This window comes from Lissotriton helveticus, chromosome 8, assembly GCF_964261635.1.
Source record: "Lissotriton helveticus chromosome 8, aLisHel1.1, whole genome shotgun sequence".
Taxonomy (NCBI): Eukaryota; Metazoa; Chordata; class Amphibia; order Caudata; family Salamandridae; genus Lissotriton; species Lissotriton helveticus.
In genome coordinates, this window is record NC_136069.1 from 1,428,139,144 (window position 1) to 1,428,159,427 (window position 20,284).

Sequence of the window (20,284 nt, forward strand, 5' to 3'; positions counted from 1 at the left end):
CAACCGGACAAATGTCTGACGCTTCTTCTACCTCCCCGTCATCTTCAGATGAAACACCTAGTATGGGTATATTCTGGCCACTTGCCCTTTGGGATTGCTTTCCCTTGATGTTTGCTAGGTGCACAAACCATACGACAGCGTGCCTTCTTTGAAGATGACCTATCTGGCCTCCGGTTCCATAGTTGGTACCAGTCTTACCACGGCTAACTCTAGTCTTACAAATGCAACAAATGGCTATGTTATCATACTTTGCATGGACACTAAAAAAGTTCCAAACTGGGGACTGGAAACTTCTGGTTTTGCCGCACGAGATGATACTGCCAATGCCAGATGAAGCAGGGGTGGATGAGCCTTGCAGACATCTACTGGGTTGTGCAATTATTGCAGCAACCCTACTTGAGAGAGTCGAGCTGGATGGAGTCCCCCTCTGGGTAGAAAATATGGGAGCTGTAGGTTTGGTTGAACTTGTTGTACTACTTGACTGCGTTGGTGGTGCTACCAGTGCCACGTCGCCAGGGTCACGCTCAGCATGACGTCGGGATAGGGTATAAATGTCTGTCTGCTGCATGGCCGGTGTGGCTGGAATGATGTGTGTGATGACTAGGTCATTGCTGTCATCCTGTTCATCAACATCAGAATGAACCACTTCATCAAGTCCGGCGTTCGGATCCATAAGTATGAGCTTTCCGGGGCCCTTCCTTTTAACTTTTGATACCTTTCGCAGCGAGTGGTGTGCCTCCCTCTCAGATGTCGGAGATGGTTGCCAATCTAGATCCAGATCATCTGATGGAGCGGGGCTTGAAGAGGAACTTCTACACACACTCCTTGATCTTTTCCTTGCTGGGGAGCTGGGAGAAAATGAATCATCAGGAGGAGTGCCTTCGTCTTCCTGACATGATACCCCGGCTCCAAAGTCTACTTCCTCCTGTGCCCCTACTCCTGGAAGAAGAACCATTGTGGGCACTTGCACCGCTCCATGCGCCGCTACATGGGCCTCTTCACTGACCTCTACTTGCAACTCTCCATGGACCTCTCCTTCTCGGCCTTCTCCTTATCGGCCTTCTCCTTCTCGGCCTTCTCCTTCTCGGCCTTCTCTTTCTCGACCTTCTCCTTCTCGACCTTCTCGACCTTCTCCTTCTCGGCCAGCTCCTTCTCGACCTTCTCCTTCTCGGACAGCTCCTTCTCGGACAGCTCCTTCTCGGACAGCTCCTTGCGCACGTACTTGTGCTTGTACTAGTAGCCCATGCAGTTTTTGTTGCGGCTTTGGTTGTTGAATAGTACTTGTGAGATGAGTTACAACCTGTGTTGATGGTGTGCTGCTACTTTCTTGCGATGAGCCAACATCACTGGTCGTTGGTGATTCAACCACTAAACAGGCTACCTGTGCAGCACTCATGGTGGACTTTTGTTTTTTCCACAAAAACTTAGTGGTCGAGCCACCAGTCTCCTTGGTAAGTGGTGCCACATGCTTCTTCTTCTCCTTAGTAGAGACATCTTTCTTGCAAGAGGAGCTACGGGCACCTCTTTTTGGAGCCATCTTCTTCAGATGTCGGAACAGCAGGCCGCAGCAGGACTTCTTCCTGGCACTGATGCTCAACGATGATGCAGAGTTATTGACTTTGTGCACCTAAAAGCAAACGAAGACAGAGGAACATCAGTAAATATATGTTGCATATGTAGCGCTTCAATAAATAGTTTGCAAGTAGGCATTTATGAATACACACGTGCACACCACACAATATGGAAATTTCAAAATTAAGAATTGCTACATTTTTGGGAAACAGGAATTTAACATTGATCCAAGATAGCACACACACAGAGGGTTATAGTTTCATGTACCACTGACTCCCCCTGGGCACAATGGGTGAAAGCAAGGCAAAATGGGTGCAGGCCTATGGCACAAAGCTCACTGCCTGCCTTCAAAATGGCCGCTTGACCCCCATCCACTAGGCCAGGACCATGCCTCAAAATGGCCCCCACCAACATAGCCAGCCCCCAACCCCTACTCCAAAAAGTCAAAAAACACAACACCAATCAAATCACAACAATCCAATGCCATCCATCAAGTTTCAGAAGGTTTATGCTGCCTGCTGGTGGTTTTCTGGTGCGAAATTGCAATTTTTGCAATTTCGCGAGTGCGAGATTGTTGCTTCACGACGCGAACGTGGCGAATAACCAGCAAAATCCGCGAACAGACGGATTCTGGCCCCCCTGGGCATGATAAAATCACAGCACACTGGGTGCAGGCCTATGGCACAAAGCACACAAACTGGCTTAAAAATGGCCCCTAGACCCCCACCCACACGGGACCAGGCAATAAACTGGCCCCCACCCACATAGCAAGCCCCCAACACCACCCCAAAAAGTCGTAAAACACACAAAAATCACAACAATCCAATGCCATCCATGCCCTGGCCAGAATAATGTTAAAATTAAAGAAAACAGTTGTATCATGCATGCACCCATAACTAAGCCTGGTAGTTTTCAATTCATGTGCAGAATTGTAATTTTTACAATTTCGCGAGTGCTAGATTGTTGCGGCGCGGGACGCGAGCAGTGCGAACACAGTCAAAAAAAAATTTTTAAATCCGATTTTCGGGTAATCCGCGGGAGTTCGAGGCCCCCTGGGCATAATGAAAGCAATCAGAGCAGACTGGGTGGGCATAGGGCACAAAACACACTGCCTGACTTCAAAATGGCCGATTGACCCCATCCACATGGCCAGGACCTGCAGGACCATGCCTCAAAATGGCCTCCCACACATAGCCAGCCCCCAAACCCACCCCAAAAAGTCGAAAAACACACACAAAAATCACCACAAACAAACAACATCAACTTATCAACTTACTTGTAAATCAAATTTCTAATCAAAAAGTAATCCAAAAGGCCTCAAAGCCAAATCTCCAGCAGCATCCACAAAAAGTAATCCTTCCCAGTCAAGATCGAATTCAAAGTGGCCAGGAAATGGACTAAGCAATGGGAGGAGCTTGCTGGACAGGAAGAGGAAGTTGGAGACTGGGCCACTTCCTTCACCCCTCCCCAATTGTAATTTTTGTAATTTCGCGAGTGCGAGATTGTTGCTGCCCACGCCGCGGCTCGCGAGCAGTGCGAATACAAGCAAAAAATCATGCCGCGCGCGGATTTGCGTATTTTCGCCACATCCGCGAGAGTTCGCGGATTGCGGATTTACCGAAAATCCGAAAAATCCCCGAGCGGAACGGATTTTGCGCCCATGCTTACCCAAAACATGTTTTCCCCATGTTAATTTCCATAGGGCGGTTGGACTCACTTTTAGCCCGAACGGCTGAATGGATTTCCACCAAACTTGTCAAAATTGTAGGGACTGGTAGCCCGATGTGCCTTTGCTATGTCTCAAGATATGTGCTCCAGTGGATTTTGAGTAATTTAGGTTCAGAAATATATATATATCTATAAGAGCGCCCCGGTACGCGCACCGGGGCGCGTACCAGCGCACAACGCGAGTTCGCGTGCGGAAAGCTGATTGGCTCTCGGGTGTCTGTCAACATTCCAAACAGTCCGGAGCGGCCGCCATCTTGTGTCTCGGTAGGATCGAGACACAAGAGGTGGCAAAAGCAAAGGGGGAAATGACCAAAAGGGGGCAGGGTAGACCCCCCCTGACCCCCTAGGTTTGATGTGGGGGCCATAAAAGGGCCCCGCGGGGCAAACAAAAAAAATACTTTTTTTTTTCGATTTTCGCAGGGGGAGCGCCCGGTACGCGCATCGGGGAGCGTACCAGGGAGCGTACCATGGGGAAACCCAGTGAAACAGTAAAATAATTATTTAAAGTGCTTAGAGGTAGGGTAGCTCTGCATAAAGTTGTTGTGTTGAGTGGGTGATTTAAGTACCAACATGTAGGTACCAATGCAGAGTCTTAAATTCAATGTACACCGTCTCCTCTGTAGATATCTTGCATGTTGTTACAGAAGTTATTGTGGTATATGGAATCCATACCATAGTCTGTCAGGAAAGCAGAAACAGATCCTTTAAGCACTCCCTGAGAAGGCCTAGGGGATCATGGGTAGTCTACCCTGCTCCCTTATGATGTTTTCAAGTATTACATTTTACTCTCTTCTGAATCTACACAAAATTGGTGGTGATATGGTGCATTAGAGACAGACAGTGAGAGAAAGGAGGCAGGAGATGAAAAAGAGATGTCAAAAACACATTGGAGATAATATAGTTGGAGAAAGGAAGTAACTATGAGCAAACTTACTATGTAACACAAAAAAGTTGCACAGTATATTGTAAGTCTCACTTTATATTATAATCATTTTGGTACTACTTCATGAATTACATATAAAAATGAATAATGTCTCAAACAATTTTTAATTATTAAATATACATTTATTGTTCTGAATTTTCATAATTTAATAACACTTCCAACATTTCATTATCCGGAATCTCCTCCAAATTTGTATTGCATGATTCCATATTATCTAAACAGTCAATGAATGGTTGGTCAAGAGACTCATCCAGGAAGTCAAGAAAATCTTCTTGAAGAATCTCCTCATCGGTAATTTCGAAAGAAATATTGATGGTCTGTTGTGTACCTTCCATTTTCTTGCTGTAAATTGCATAAAAAATAACTATATCAGTAGAGTTAGGGCACTGTTGGGTTTAAGTTCAGAGAGGTACTTCTGAGTTTTTAACAGTCAAGTTATCTTTGGGCAGTGTATGGTATCAGGCAGGAAGTAGAAATATAAAAAAGTGCATGTGATGAAGTCTAAGTAAATTCATAATTATACCAGAGAAGCCTAACTCAATCCATAACTATAACAGAGAAACCTATCTCAATCTATAACTATAACAGAGGGACAGTAAATAACTAACAGAAAACGTTTTTCAAAATTAACTTAAAGTGCACAATATAGTTCCTCTTACAAATTAACAACTTACCTTTCAGAAAACAGTTGAAGTTTTCAGAGAAAATCCTTAATAAATGTACCTCAGGTAGTAGTAGTCAAAATGGCCGTGTTTCCCTCTCATTTTTCATATATATTCATGTACATAACCAATCAAATGTCACCACACAAAAATACAAAACGAAAGTAACATTTTAATTGGTTGTAAATTCTAACACTTTCATATGAGTTTTTGTCATGTAATTTACCTCAGGATATTTAGACAGGGCTACAGCCCAAATGGCTCAATGGAATTCCACCAAATTTGGGAAAATGGTAGGGACTGGTATGTAGTAGGGCCTATTCTATAATTGGTGAAAGTCTCTCCAGTGGTTTTTATGTAAATTACCTTCCAAATTTTTTGTGGGGCGCTTACCGGTGCGCGCCCCGGTACGCATACCGGCAGCGCAACGGGAGTCCTCCATCTGGTGTTTCGGTACAATTGAGACACAAGATGGAGGACAAATAACGTTGGGACTGGGTAAAAGGGGGCACGGTAGAGACCCCCTGAGCCCCTAGGTTTTCTGAGGGGGTCTTAGGAGGCCCATATAGGCCCAAAAAAAATATTTTTTTTTTTAAAAACATTTTCGCGGGTGGAGCGCCCGGTACGCGTACCGGGGAGCGTACCAGGGAGCGTACTTTGGTGAAAATTAGTGAAAAAAGTTAGAGTAAAATAATCATTTTGAGTGATCAGAGGTAGGGTATCCCTGAAAAGAGCTTTTGGGTTCTGTGGCTGATTTAGGTACCTACAAGTAGGTTCCAATGCACAGTCTTAAATTCAGGAGGAATATTCTATTCTCCTCATCTGAGAAGTGCACACCATCTCCTCTGTAGATATCTTGCATGTTGTAACGCAAGTTATTGTTGTATATTGAACCCATTCCATAGTCTCTCATGTAAGCAGAAACAGATTTATTCACATGTTTCCGTGCTTTCTCAAATTGTGGACAAAATTGGTTGGACCACTTCCATTTCTGTCTTTGGCATATATTGGAATATACCCAGGCAGTTTGTGGAAAAAGTGGCATCAATTGCTTAAAGGTGTCCTTTAAAAGCATTTCCACACCTACCCCAGTCAAAGTGCCTAAGTCATTTCCACCACAGTGTAGAATTATGAGGTGAGCGTGTGGCAGATGCAAAAAGGTTTTCACCAATGGTATCAATTGGTGACATCTCAATCCTCTCTGGCCAATCCACTTGATGTCCACATTTGGTAAATCAAGGTTCTGAACATTTCTGATAGCTGCGTACCTTTGAGCCCAGTGGATGTAGCTATGTCCAATAATTCTGACAGAGTACATGGTGAGAGGCAGTTGGAACAGTAGGAGTTTGCAAAAAAAAACTGTGGAGTTTCAGTGCTCTTGAATCACAAGCAATGATTAGTGGATTCAGATAATTGAAAACTGAAAGTTAGGGTGCATGTTTCTGTTCTGTGAAAGAAGTAATTTAAATGGTTAAGAAAAAGTCATTTAAAGAAACATTGCACTGGATAAGCTGGTGTATTGAGAGGTCAAACATCCTTGCTGAGTTCATTTGCAACATTGTAGAATAAACTTTTAAACCTGAGAGGTCAGTGAGGAGGGAGTTGCTATGGTAACAGGCAAAAAGGGCTGAGGGGGGAAGGGTGTTGGATTTGAAATAGTGAGGGAAGAGTTTTAATTGGTTAACATGAGGAATATGTGTGTAGAATTAGAGGTTTTCTGTGCCATTCATGGTTGCAGTGTCTGGAGTGCATACCTTTTGCTCTGCTAAAGAAATATTGGTGTGTGTGTGTCTGACACTGTTCTCAATCTCCCAAAGCATTTGTAAAGGTGAGTAATGATTCATTTAATATAGATAAAGACTTGTATGCTCTATGTAGAAGATTTGGAAGCACATTGTTGTTTTTTAATGTTGCTTTGTGCCATGTTTTTTGATAATGCTTGATATCAACATTTGCAAGATAGAGGAATTGTATTTTGTAAAATTGTGAAGTTTCAGTGGTGACATGGAATGCTTGTACATAGACCTGTGCTGTGTTTCTTAAATGTGATGTGAAAAACGATTTTGGGGAAAATGAATGGCTTTTACATTTTTGAGAAGGAATAAATAGTGTCTGCATGATTTAAGAAAATAAATTTGAAACTTTCACAATGATGTCACCTGTGTTACCTCAGATTAGGAAGCAGATTGAGATTCTTTCTTGTTGGTTTGTGTCATGTTTTTTGATAATGCTTGGTATCAACATTTGCAAGATAGAGGAATTGTATTTTATAAAATAGTGATGTTTCAGTAGTGAAATTGAATGCCTGTACATAGGACCTGCGCACTGTTTCTTAAATGTTATTTAAAAAACGATTTTGGGGCAAATGAATGACTTTTACATGTTTGAGAAGGAATAAATAGTGTCTGCATGATTAAATAAATATATTTGAACCTTTCACAATCATGTCACCTGTGTTACCTCAGATTAGTAAGCAGATTGTGCAGATGAGGTGAGGCCTCTCCAGGGGGCACGGAGGAGGTGAGGCTTGTCTAAGGGTCAGAGGAGGTGAGTCCTGTCCACAGCACTCTTGGACACAGGACTTACCTCCTCTGCACCCCTGGACAGGCCTCGCCTCATCTGCACAATCTGCTTACTAATCTGAGGAAACACAGGTGACATGATTGTGAAATGTGCTAATATATTTTTTTAATCATGCAGATACTATCTAATCCTTGTCAATAATGTAAAACCAATCTTTTTTAAATACCATTTACAAAACAGAGCACAGGTCATATGTATAAGCATTTCATTACACTACTGAAACCTCACTCATTTAGAAAATACAATTCCTTTATGCACCAACATTTCTTTACCAAGCATTATTAAAACTGTATTAGTCTCTATTATATTCTCTTCCTGACTTACTCTATTTTTCCACCTGTCCCCTTCTAACACCCTCTCTCTGACTTATTCCTTTTTACATCCTGACTTTGTGTTACACTCTCCTACACTCTCTCTTTGACTTACTTTCTCTTACACCCTGTCTCTAATTTATTCCCTCTCTCTTTTTTTACAGCAATTTGTAAGTCATACTTTCTCTTACATCCTCTTCCTGATTTACTCCGTCTTACAACCTTTCTCTTTGTAACATTCTCTCCCAGACTTACTCCCTATTACACCTTTTGTCTGTTTTACACCCTCTCTCCCTCTTTCTGACTTTTTTATTCTCTTCCTCTCTTCCTGTTACACCCTCTGTCTGACTTACTCCTTGTTACATCCTCTCTCTGATTTACTACCTCTTACACCCTCTCTCAAACTTACTCTCTCTCTCTCCCTTTTACAGCCTCTCTCTGTTTTAGTCTATTTTACATCCTCTCCCCTTCTAACACCCTCTCTCTGTCTTACATCCTCTTACACCCTTTCCCTGTCTTTCACCCCGTTACACCCTTTTTCTGACTTACTTCCTTTCTCCCTTTCTTTGACTTACTCCCTCTCCCTATTACATCCTTTCTCTGTCTTACAACATATTATACTCTCTCTCTGTCTTACTCCTTCTCTATGTTTTACTCCCTCTACCTGTTTCTTTGTCTGACTCTCTCTGTCTCTTTGTAATACTCCCTCTAGCACTTTTTCTCTGTCTTACTCCTAGTTACATAGTTGCTGTGGTATAAACTTAGATATGTTGTAAACTAGTGTTTATATCGTTTGCTTATTGTCATTGCTTTGTTGTTTGGTAATAGTGGGCCTTAATGTGTTATTTTTTTTGTTTACCACAGATTGAAATCAAGATTTCAATAGTAAGGAAATATGCCCTCAAGGCAGAGGAGAAGGAAAGATGCCAAGCGGAAAAAATCAAAAACAGCAACGGAATTAAAGCACTCCCCTATAACAAATACTTAAAAAAACAGCAAAAAAGCTCCTGGTAAGACAACTAAGTGTTTTTTTCGGAACATATGTAGATCAAAAAAAAATGTTAATGGAAATGTGAATATACAGAAGGCGAGAGCAAATTTGAAAAAGAAGGAGAGGCCCCCAAAAAATTTTAATATTGGAGCAGGAGAGAACAGTATGTAGAAGGCAAAACCAATTTAGGGTCATTCTTAGACGAATGTTTCACAATAGGGTAGTTTTAAATTTGTTAAAAAAATATTAAGAAAGGTAAACAGAGAGCTGCTTTTTACAAGAAAAAGAAAAGTGTAGAGAAGATTGTTGATCAGGCTTTTGAAGTTAAGAAAAAATTATTTATTTTAGTAATCAATAGAATTAGGATACTTAACAAGGCAATTGATGTTTTCAAATCAAACAGTAGATGCAAAAGAATAATTAATCGGACTAATTTTTGTAAAGTTTTTTCTGGAGAATGGATGCATAGTTCAAGTTGTGAGCCATTTTTTAATGAGGAGAGTTACTTCCAGGAGAATGTTTTTGTGCATGCAGTTGACACCAGTGGTCGAGCATATGAGGTGAAAGACGGTTGTCCAATTGAAAAAGAGAAACTTGTGTCTAGAGATGCATAGGAGGTGTTAGCTGATGAAGTTTTAGGGAGACGTACTAAGGGTCCTGTGCACACTTGGAAGTATAGTAGTATTTGTAGTGTGCGACAGGATTCAATCGATTTGCTTCGTAATTTCTTACGGACATATAGTAAGAAAAGTCTAAAACAGAAAATGAAGATGTTGTAAGACTTAGATCCTTGCAGAGTGAGAGCAAACACAGGTTTGCATGGGCATTCACTGGCTTGTCTTTCTAGAAAAGTATGTCAGAGTGTTTTTCATCATTTTAGGATGTTAGCTGTGCATCATACTAAAATGAGGAAATTAGTGAGAATGTTGTATTATGCAAAAAGTCCAGCACTTAATCTTAAACAGTTAAACAGTGCTCTTTTGCATGGAACTGAATTAGATGTAAGGAACATTTGTGAAGAAATTGAGTTAAGTTACTTTGGGGAAAAAGAGGACAGTGTAGAAATTGACACAGTAATAGAAGGTAATGTGGAAGACAATGTACAGATTTCAAGCACAGAAAAGTTTGACCAGGAAATTTCCAAGTTTAAGGTGAAATCAAGTGAAAGGCCAAATTTTAGTTGTGTGTGTTGTCGACGAACTCATTATAAGCATCAGACTAGATTAGTTGATTTATATGTAAAAAGTGAAAAGGTAAATAATAATGAGTGGAAGGATTTTGCAACTTATTTGTTGGTAGAAAATTGTTTTGATTTGGGTTCCGATCAACGTATTTGTAAATATTGTTATAATAAATTAAATGAAAACAGAATGCCTGCTAGAGCTGTTCATAATAATCTGGAGTTGGTAGACATTCCTTCTGAATTGATGGATTTAAATACCTATGAGTCCTTTCTGATTCAATGTGTGCATCCTTTTCAGGCTATTGTTCGCATGAAGCCTAAGATAGGGAAATTGCCTCCTTCAGATTTACAGAGAGGATTAAAGGGAAGAGTTGTTTATTTGCTTCTAGATTTCAAGAAAAATGTTGATACAATTGGTGTAGAAAAAGTGGAAGAGGAACCTCTGGTTATTCTAGTTAATGGGGTTCCGACAAAGAGTAAGAAAATCTGGCAAGATTTAGTGGATGTTAGGAAAGTCAAAAAGGCAACGTTGTATTTGGTCAAAAACAATGAATACTACAAACATGTATGTGTTGGAGCAGAGGAAACAGTTGCAGAAGAAGACAGTGATTGTTCAGCTGGCCAAATTGAAAAAGTTGATGTGTCTAGAAGTGAAGAAATATATGAACATTATACTGTTCATCCTTTGCATTCCAAAGAAGTAATGGGGAATGCAATTGACTTGTTTCAAATGAAAGCAGCAAAAGGAAGTCCCATTAGTGTATGGGAAAAAAGTTTGGAAGCTCGTTGTTTTCCACAGTTATTTCCAACAGGTCAAGGTGGACGATATGAAGATCGACCACTTCAAATTCCTGCATCTGAATACCGGACTTTAAGATTATATGCTGAAGATCCAAGGTTTCGTCAATGCATTCCGTATTTGTTTCATCTACTGTATGAAAGTGACTTATCTGGGCTTTCTTATGCAGTGAACCATATACTGAAAAGTGGACCACATCTGCAAAATGTTTCGGCGAGGGACTTTATGGAGAAAGTCAATCTGCAAGACAGTAATTCGTAATCTCATCTAATCAATCTCATGGCATGTCAACGTGGTACAAACGAGTATTGGTTCTGTCGTCATGGGGAATTGAAATGTATGCTAAGAAACTTAGGAACTCCTACATGGTTCCTCACTCTTAGCTGTGCTGAGTATGCATGGGACGACTTACTTCAATTTCTACAAGAGGCAAACGCAAACATACAAAATATAGAATTCAAAACACCTGGAGAACTGTGTTCTTTGGATCCAGTGAATGTATGCAGATATTTCAATCATAGATTTGAAGCTATTATGTCTTTTATTACCAACAAAAAAATCCTCCCCTTGGAGAGGTTTTGGATTTCTTTTGGAGAAAGGAGTATCAAGCGAGAGGTGCTCCTCACATACATATGTTGTTATGGGTTAAAGATGCACCCAAATTTGGAACAGATTCGGATGACACAGTGATGAGCTTCATTGAAGAGTATTCAACATGTGCTGTTCCGAAAACTACAGAAGAAAACAGTTTAAGGCAACAAGTTTTACGCTTTCAATCCCATCGTTGTGGAAAGTACTGTCGTCGAAAATTCAGAAACAAGGACAAGTTCTACACAAAATGTCGTTTCGGGTTTCCACGACCAGTGATTTCTAAAGGAAGAGTAAATAATTTGATGTCTTCTCTGCGACATACTGTGACGAGGAAATCAGCAAAAAATACATACAATTTAAAAAGAAACGAAGAGTCCAAGTACATAACGACTACAACCCAGTGATTTTGTCCATGTGGAATGCTAACATGGATATTCACTTTGTTGCTGACAACTCTATTGCTGTGGCTAGATATGTGACATCTTACATCACAAAAAAAGAAAAGACAGAACTGAAGGAAATGTGGGAGGACATTTCACATGAAAAGAGTATAAGTAAAAAACTATACAGTTTCAGTCTGAAGATGTTGTCGCATCGAGAAATTGGAGCATATGAATGTTCTGATCGGTTATCATCAGCAAGTCTTTATGCCAAATCTCGAACAATCATTTGGGCGAGCCTAGGTCTTGCTACAACACGAAACCGAGTTTTGAAATCTGTACAAGAAATTGAGTATTTGGCGGAGAAAGAACCAGACAGTACAGATATTTTGAAGACAAACATGTTGGATACATACTATCCAAATAGAAATAGTCATCTTGAGAACAGTTGTTTGTGTGAAGTTCTGCAAAACTATAGTTATAAGAGGAACATCACAGAAGATATCAATAATGGAATATATGCTGTCATTGGGTGTGAAGGATGTCTAGTGAAGCAGAGAAAAGGCCATTTGATTAATCATCAAAAATTGAGTTGCGAATCTCCAGACAAAAGGGAATTTTACTATTTAGCTCTTTTGCAACTCTTTAAGCCATGGCGTACAGAAGAGGAACTACTTGGAGATTTTCTCTGTTACGAAGATTCTTTTAATGCAACCGAGGATACCATAGAATGTCCTGTTTTTCCAAATTATCTGCAAATGTTGAACGAAGAAAGAGAGCAAGAAGCCACAATTGCTGTAGAGATTGCTAGAGACAGTTCTCAAGACAGTCAGAGTTCTACCTCATTGAGTCAGGATCCACTAGGAGGACCGATTATCCCAAATGAAGCTGCCACTGCCATGGATGAGGTGGAAAGAGCCATGGAACAAGCTCAAGAGGATGTACTTAACTTAGAAGATTTGGTGAAACAACTAAACGTTGAGCAGAAACAGATATATGACAAAGTCACAGAACAGGTTGAACATGGATTCAGTCATGAGAAAAAAGAGTGCTCATGTACATCCTTTAAGCCTGTCCGACTGTACGTGAGTGGAGAAGCGGGAACTGGAAAAAGTTTTCTGATTAAAGCAATTGCAACTTATCTGCAGAAAAGGACTGAATCGCCGCTGTCTTGTCTTGTTACTGCTCCAACTGGGCTGGCAGCACATAACATTAAAGGGATTACTTTACATCATTTACTGATGCTACCAGTTGAGCATGATAATAAATTGCAATGCCACAAGCTATCTGGAGATGCGTGTTCTGAAGTTTCCAGAGTCCTGAAGAAAATGAAACTTCTTATCATTGATGAAGTAAGCATGGTCTCAAATCTAATGCTTGCTTTTGTGCATTTGAGAATGCAAGAAATTCCTAGAACAGAGTATGATGTGTTATTTTGAGGGAAACACATTATTGTTTTTGGAGATCTACTGCAGTTGACTCCAGTGAAAGGACAACCAGTGTTTAAAATGCTCACGCATGAAGATACCAGGAAGTGCCTAGGAAGCATTGGAAACGTTAATATATGGTTAAATTTCAAATATGAAGAACTACTTCAAAATATGCGACAGGCAAAGGATGAAGATTATAAAAATATTCTACAAGATGTAAGAATCGGAAAAGTAAGTGAGCATGGGAAAGAAGCATTACATGCACGATTAATTTCAAATTTGTATCCAAATGAAAACATTCTTCCAGAGAATATTTTTAAGAAAATTACTGAGAACAAATCTGGGATATGTTTGATGCCAACTCTGCAAGAATGTTCCATCTTCAACAACAAAATGTTAAAGTTAGAAAATGAAGAGATTGTGAAACTGGAAGCTATAGATAAAACAGAGCATATGGGAGCAACAATTATTTTGTCAGAAAATTTGAAATCAAAATTGGATTCATTAGAGAAGAGTATATCTAAAACTGCTGGTTTTGAAAAGACTCTGAATGTGTGTTTAAATTGTCGTATCATTTTGAGAAGGAATTTAAATGTTGATAGAGGTCTGGTAAATGGATCAATGGGTCATGTTGTTGAATTTCTGAATTACAGAAATAGAGATGGAATTGAATTTTTAAAAAATAAATTTGATGGCATTGAGGAAGTACAACAAATCAGTCGTTGTTCTGCTGGATTTTTGCTTGTAAAAGACTTATATGTTTGCCGAAAACAGTTTCCTGTTTGTTTGGCATATGCGGTCACAATTCATAAATCTCAAGGTTTAAGTGCAGATAGTGCTTTGGTGAACATTGGAAGTTCTGTGTTTAAAGAGGGTATGGCATATGTGGCATTATCACGAGTCAGAACTTTATCAGGATTGTACTTGATTGAGTGTGATGAGACAAAGATTTGTGCAGATCTAGATTGTGTTAAAGAATACAATAGGTTAAGAAGAGAGTATGCTCCACATTTGCCTCAATATCCTCTGTTTGAAAAACGTGTGGTAGGCCGAAAAAGAAGAAATGAGAATAATTGCAGTGAGGTAGTAGCAAAAAGACAAAAAGTAGATGAAACTGTAATTGTAAGCAGAAAGAAAAAGGATTCTGTTGAAGATGTTGTTGGATTTCAGTTTGAAAACAGTTCTGGTGTCAACTGCCATGCTAATGTAGTGGTTAATGTTGTTTTTTTCTTCAAAATTTACAAGAACAGATTGTTGAAAATCGGGATCAAACATTCTGCTGTTTATTGAATTATGTGTTTGAGAAATGTAGCAGTGATAGAACAAAAATAGAAAGTGTTTCAGAAATTCGAAATCTTTTAGACATATGTTCTGGTCAAAATCAATTTTCACAGAATATTCAGCAGGATTGTCAGGAATTTTTAATGTATATGTTTGGTGTTTTGGAAGATGAAGGTGTGGATGTAGAAAATCGTTTTGGCCTTTCTTATCAATGGCAGCATGACTGTGACAATTGTAGTTTATCAAGTAGTACTAGAATAGACACTGAAAGATTTATATATTTGACTTTACCAGACTGCAAATCAGTGTCTTTTAATAATCTAGTTAAAGCAGCTGATCACAATATGGTGTGTACCCAATGTAAGCGTGCAATGCTGTCCACATTATTTATACAAACTTATGGTCAGTATGTCATTTTAATGTTCCAACGATGTAGACCTGATGGAACTAAATTGACAACTTCTATTAAAAATTGTGTGGCTTCTCAGTTATCAATTTGAGGAAGAACCTTTGCAACTGTAGCTATTATTTATCATGACGGTCCTTCAACAACATCAGGGCATTACACATGCAATTTAAATGTCAAAAAGGGTGGAAGCTGTGTAATGATACTCATTTGACTTTCAAACAACGTTTGCCTTTTGACTTAAAAAATTGATACCTAGTGTTTTTAGAACTAAAATGTAAGTAAAGATAATTGGCCTATGAAGACGGGAGCAGTTAATAAAAGTTAGTTTACTGTTTAAAATTATATTCTGAGTAAAAGTGATCAAGATAATATAAAAAATTGAGTTGTCATATAGGTACTGTAAGTGGATCTCATAGTAAGTGATATCAGTATTATAGGAAATGTTGAATATGAGTAAGCCAGAGATGGAAATATGAATATTTAAACATTGTGAAAGTGTTCTATGAGCTTTTCTTTCAGAACATCGGGAAAACTGTAATTTCAGAGTTTGTTTTGAGTAATTTGAAAACATACTGAGACATCTGACACTATTTGGCCTTAAGGAAAAGTGAAGGATTGAGCAAAGAGTCATGACTGAACACAAGGAGGAAATGAAAACATTGAAAAATATTTCAGATGTTCTTGGAGCTTTTCTTATAGAAAGTCGAAGAAATGGAAGTTTTAGAGAACAGCAGAGTATTTTCCAACGAAAAGGATCTTCATGATGTACTATTTGGCTTAAAAGAAAAGTAAGTGAATCAAAGATTAGTGTACATATGTGATTTTTAAGTTTATATGTTTTTTTTAACACAATCTTTTAGATTGTGTTTTTTTCCCGCTGTCATATGATGAGTAGTTTGAACTCACTGTTTTTAGTGAAATTCAATATATTCTGAGAACAGCAAAAATAAACTATCTAACATGTTGTACACGTTATTCTATAGTTTGTATTGTGTAATTTAACTTGTATTCCCATTGTCTCACACTCACTTTCCCTTTTCCACCCTCTTTCAGCTCTCTTTACTCACTCACACTGCCTTTCTCTCACTCTGTTTCACCCCGTTCCTTTACTCTACTTATTTCACAACCCCTCATTCCCATTTCAACTGTCTGCATCCCCTCTCTCCCTTGCATCACTTTTCAGCTTTCAGTCTCTCTGCTTTATGTCCCTTTTCCGTCTTTTCCTTCTTTGCTCTATTAGTAATTCCTCTTTACTCAGTCACCTCTTTTGTTGCACTCTGTCACTATAACTCACCCACTCTCCCTCACATATCTTTCTTTGCTCCTTTCTTTTGTCCTCTTCTCTCTGTTTTTCGTTCACAACCTCTATGTCCTCACTCCCTCACTCTCCTTGTGTTATGCTCACTTGTGTTTATCTACCTTCTATCATTTCTCTTACAGCAACTTCACTGCTCCTCTCTCATCGTTCTTCATCCCATTTCTTTTACTCTGGTTCCATTACTACCCCTCATTTCCTATTTTTTAGTGTCCTTCTCTTTACTTTCATCACCGAATCACATTCTCTCTGTTCCACTGCTTTAGTCCTCTTCCCCTCTCTTTCCTTCTTTTGCTCCCTTATTCATTTTCCTTTCCTCACTTATTGTAATCCACTTCACTCAGTCTTCCCTTAGTTCCTCTGTCTACTAACTTCCTCACTCCTTTCCCCTCAATCTTTCTATATTATCCTCACTCCCTACATCCCTTCACTCTGTGACTCCCCCTCACTCACTCTCAGTCATCTTCCATTCCTCATTCTTGTAAATGCATCCTCAATCAGACTCCTTTCCCTCTCAGTCATTCCCTTTTTACTTACTCCTCTTTCCTGATTTAGTTTTGCTAACTCACATTCTTTTAGTATCTTTATTACCTTCAATTCATTTCTCTCTTCATCTCTTCCTCTCTGTCACTGAATGTATCTGCCTTACTCTTAGTAATTTGCTCTCCTTCTATTTCTTTTTCCCTCTTTTTGTCCTTCTACATTAGTTTATTTCCCTTTTTGTGTCCTTCACTCTTACTTTATTTCTTAGTACACTTTTATGTTTTTTAAACTCTTGACCTGTCTCTTCTATTTTAAAATATATATTTTACTAATTATAACTTATTTTTTCTTCTCTCTTTCACAGATACAAAGTGTAGTAAAAACATGTAATTAAATTTACATTAATAATATGGTAAGTGCGACTAAAAAAATGTAGTTTGTCAACACCCTTTGCTTTAACCTCACTACTATTCTCTCACCCTACCTCACTCCTGTTTCCTTACTCTGCTTCCCTCACTTATTCTTATCCTACATGTTTACTCCTCTTTCCTTCATTCTGCTACCACATTCAACTTCTTTTAGTCCCCCTGCTTTACTTCCCTTACCCTCTGTTCCCTTCCTTAGCTCCCTCACTCATTCCCTTTCCCTTACTCACTTACTCCACTCCTCTCACTCCTTCTCTCAGCCCGTCTGTCCTCACAGTTCCTCACTCCCGTTCCCTCACTCTGTCTCTCCTACCCTCACTGTCTCTGTCCCCTCACTCCGTCACTACTCTTTCGTCATGCTCACTCCCCATAACTCATCCACACTCTCTCTCTCCTTTCTCTCTGTCACTCACCATGTCTTACCCTTATTCACTTTTATCCACCCTCTTTCACCCCTCTTTACTTACACTCACTTCTCTTTTCTCACCCTCCCTCACCGCTGTTCCTTTACTCCAGTTCCGTCACTACCCCTCATTCCCCATCCTTTACTGTCCTTCCCTTTACTTTCAACACCCACTCACATTCTCCCAGTACCTCTGCTTTAGTCTTATTCCTCTCTCTTCCCTTCTTGTGTGCCCTTATTCATTTTCCTTTTCTCACTTACACCCTATTACAACTTCTCTCTGTCTTACTATCTAATACACAGTCCCTCTGTGTTGCTCCCTCTAACTCTCTTTCTCTTAACATCACTCTCTCTGTCCCCTTCCATCATGCTCACTCCTTCATTATTTTTTTTTTTTTTTTGGTGCGCGCCCCGGTGCGCGTACCGGTACGCATACCTTGGAGAAAAAAGAATGACAGAGTTTTTTAAAAATGTAGAGGTAGTTCTAAAAAGAACTGTTTTTTTATTCTTTTTGTTGTTTTATATTTTTTTCTTGTTTTTTTGAATTTTTTTTACTCTTTTTGGCTTTTATGAACAATTTTATATTTTTTTTGTATTTTTTATGGGGACAAACAAAAAACGGAATTGTAAACGGCTCAACTGGAGCAAAAAAAATCAGGAAAAAATTAAGGCTTCTTTCGGCACTTGTGGTTGTCTCCAGCACGGTTTATTAGTTTGATGCTCTGCTCCCCATAAGAAATTGTAGTCCTGCAAAATATACAAGTAATCTTGTAATCTGCAAACTGGCGTTGAATGTTTGGGACTCTCTCTCTACTCTCTGGACACGATGGAGTGGGTTGTTTGGAGGTGCTCGGAGAAGATTGGGGAGGGTTTCTGGTCAGTTCTCTGACCTCTGCTGCAGCATAGTTGTTGGGGTGCCTTCGTTGCATGTGGCGAAGCATTGTGTAGTTCCCAAATTAATATTTTTTGGCAGGGTTCCCCCTCTAAAGTAAGCATGGGCGGATTTTGCGGATTCGCAATCCGCGAATTTGCGGATTTGCGTATTCGCGGATTGCGAAAATACGCGAAATCCGCGAATTCTCGCGGATTAGCGGATTTTTTGGGGGTGTGTATGTTCGCACGGGTTTCTGCAAGTTCGCGAGGGTTTTGTACTATTTCGCAAATTGCGAACTTACTTGTCGGGTCGCCAGTTTAGCGAACTTGTTGTTTCTATGTGCCCAGCCTGTTTGCTAAGCTTTCTTCATCACTGCCACCCTCTGTCACCACTGGCACTCTCTTTGGTCACCCATGCCAACCTCTGGCTCACCCATGTCACCCTCTGTGTCATCACATCACCCTCTAGTTCACCAGTGTACATTATTGGGGCAAAGCAAAGCACTGCCATCCTCTGTCAACACTGGCACTCTGGTTCACCCATGCCACCCTCTGGCTGGCACACCCATGCCACCCTCAGTGTCATCACAACACCCTCTGATTGACCACTGAGTGAACAAACACCTGCTAAGTGCCTTAAGTTTTGCAAACAACAACACCTGCCCTGCCCCAACTGACATTAATGAAGGCTGGCACCTGCTTGTCTGCTCCCTTTCCTTTTTGTTGCAAATGCAAAGTAAATAATTTTTTTTAACAGGATGCAATGGCATACTTGTAACTATTCTGTGACTGTCAGAGCAGGGTCACACAATAGTTGCAAGTAGGCAACCGGATTCTGGAGGGCCCCTTCAGGAAGCACTACAGGTAAATGGTTACAAATGATGAGCTCGAACTTTTGCACCTGCTCGTTCGTTTTGCTTTTGCAAAACTCGTTTTTCGGTAATTTCGCCCTATTCGCGGGGCGCGTCGTAGTGCGAACTGGCCCGTGGAGGCCGCGAACTCGTGCGAGTTACCTCAAGGTTGAGTATGGGCGCCGCCATTTTGTTTGCGTGACGTATTTCCGTTTCCGCCCGCTAAGTGTAATCTCGCCCGACTCGCGCCTTGCGAATACAAGTTCGCACGAGTTCGCGAGAGAAATCGCGTGCGAACTTACTTACGCGCACGTGATCGGGCCGCCATCTTGTTTTTCATTCATTCCTATGTGTCTGGGTATGGTGTTTCTATCCTCTCTATATCTCTGCCATCCTTTGCTTGTTTTACTATTTTTTTGATCTATTTAACTTATTTTCTATCCCTGTATTTTTCTAGATCTATATTTTTGTGTTTTAGGCTATTTTTGTTTACTTTTTAACTACTTTTTTAAACTTTTACTTTCCTTCTTCTCTACTCTTATTCTTTTTCATTTTATCTCCTTACCTGCCCAGAACATGGTGAAGACAGCAGTCAAGCTGCCCAAGACGGGCACCGCAGCCCGTGCCCGGCTCCCGTGTGGTCGATTGAGGGCGGAAATGGTGGTGCCCCGGGAGATTTTCAGCCCTGAGGAGGTGGGCGCACTTGTTTTTTACGTGCAGCGCCGTCTCCCCAGGACCATCGCGGCAGGCGGCAGGATTGCTGCTGGTTACACCAACAGCCAGGAGCGACGGAAGCGGTGGGGGCAGGTGTGCCGGGCCCTTTTTAAGATCACGGGGGTCCAGCGCACCTACAATCAGGTCACCCACCGCTGGACCGACATCCTTGACCGAGAGCGTGACCTGCTAGACGTGCTGGGAGTGGAGGTCCCCGGTCTTGGTGAGTAGTAGTAGCAATTTTTTCATTAATATTTCAAAATCTTCTGTGCATTTCAGGTGCACTGTTCTCCTTCTCTGTGCCGGTGCCACTGCTTATTTGTTATCTATTTTGTGTTCATTTAATTGGGCTGAGTA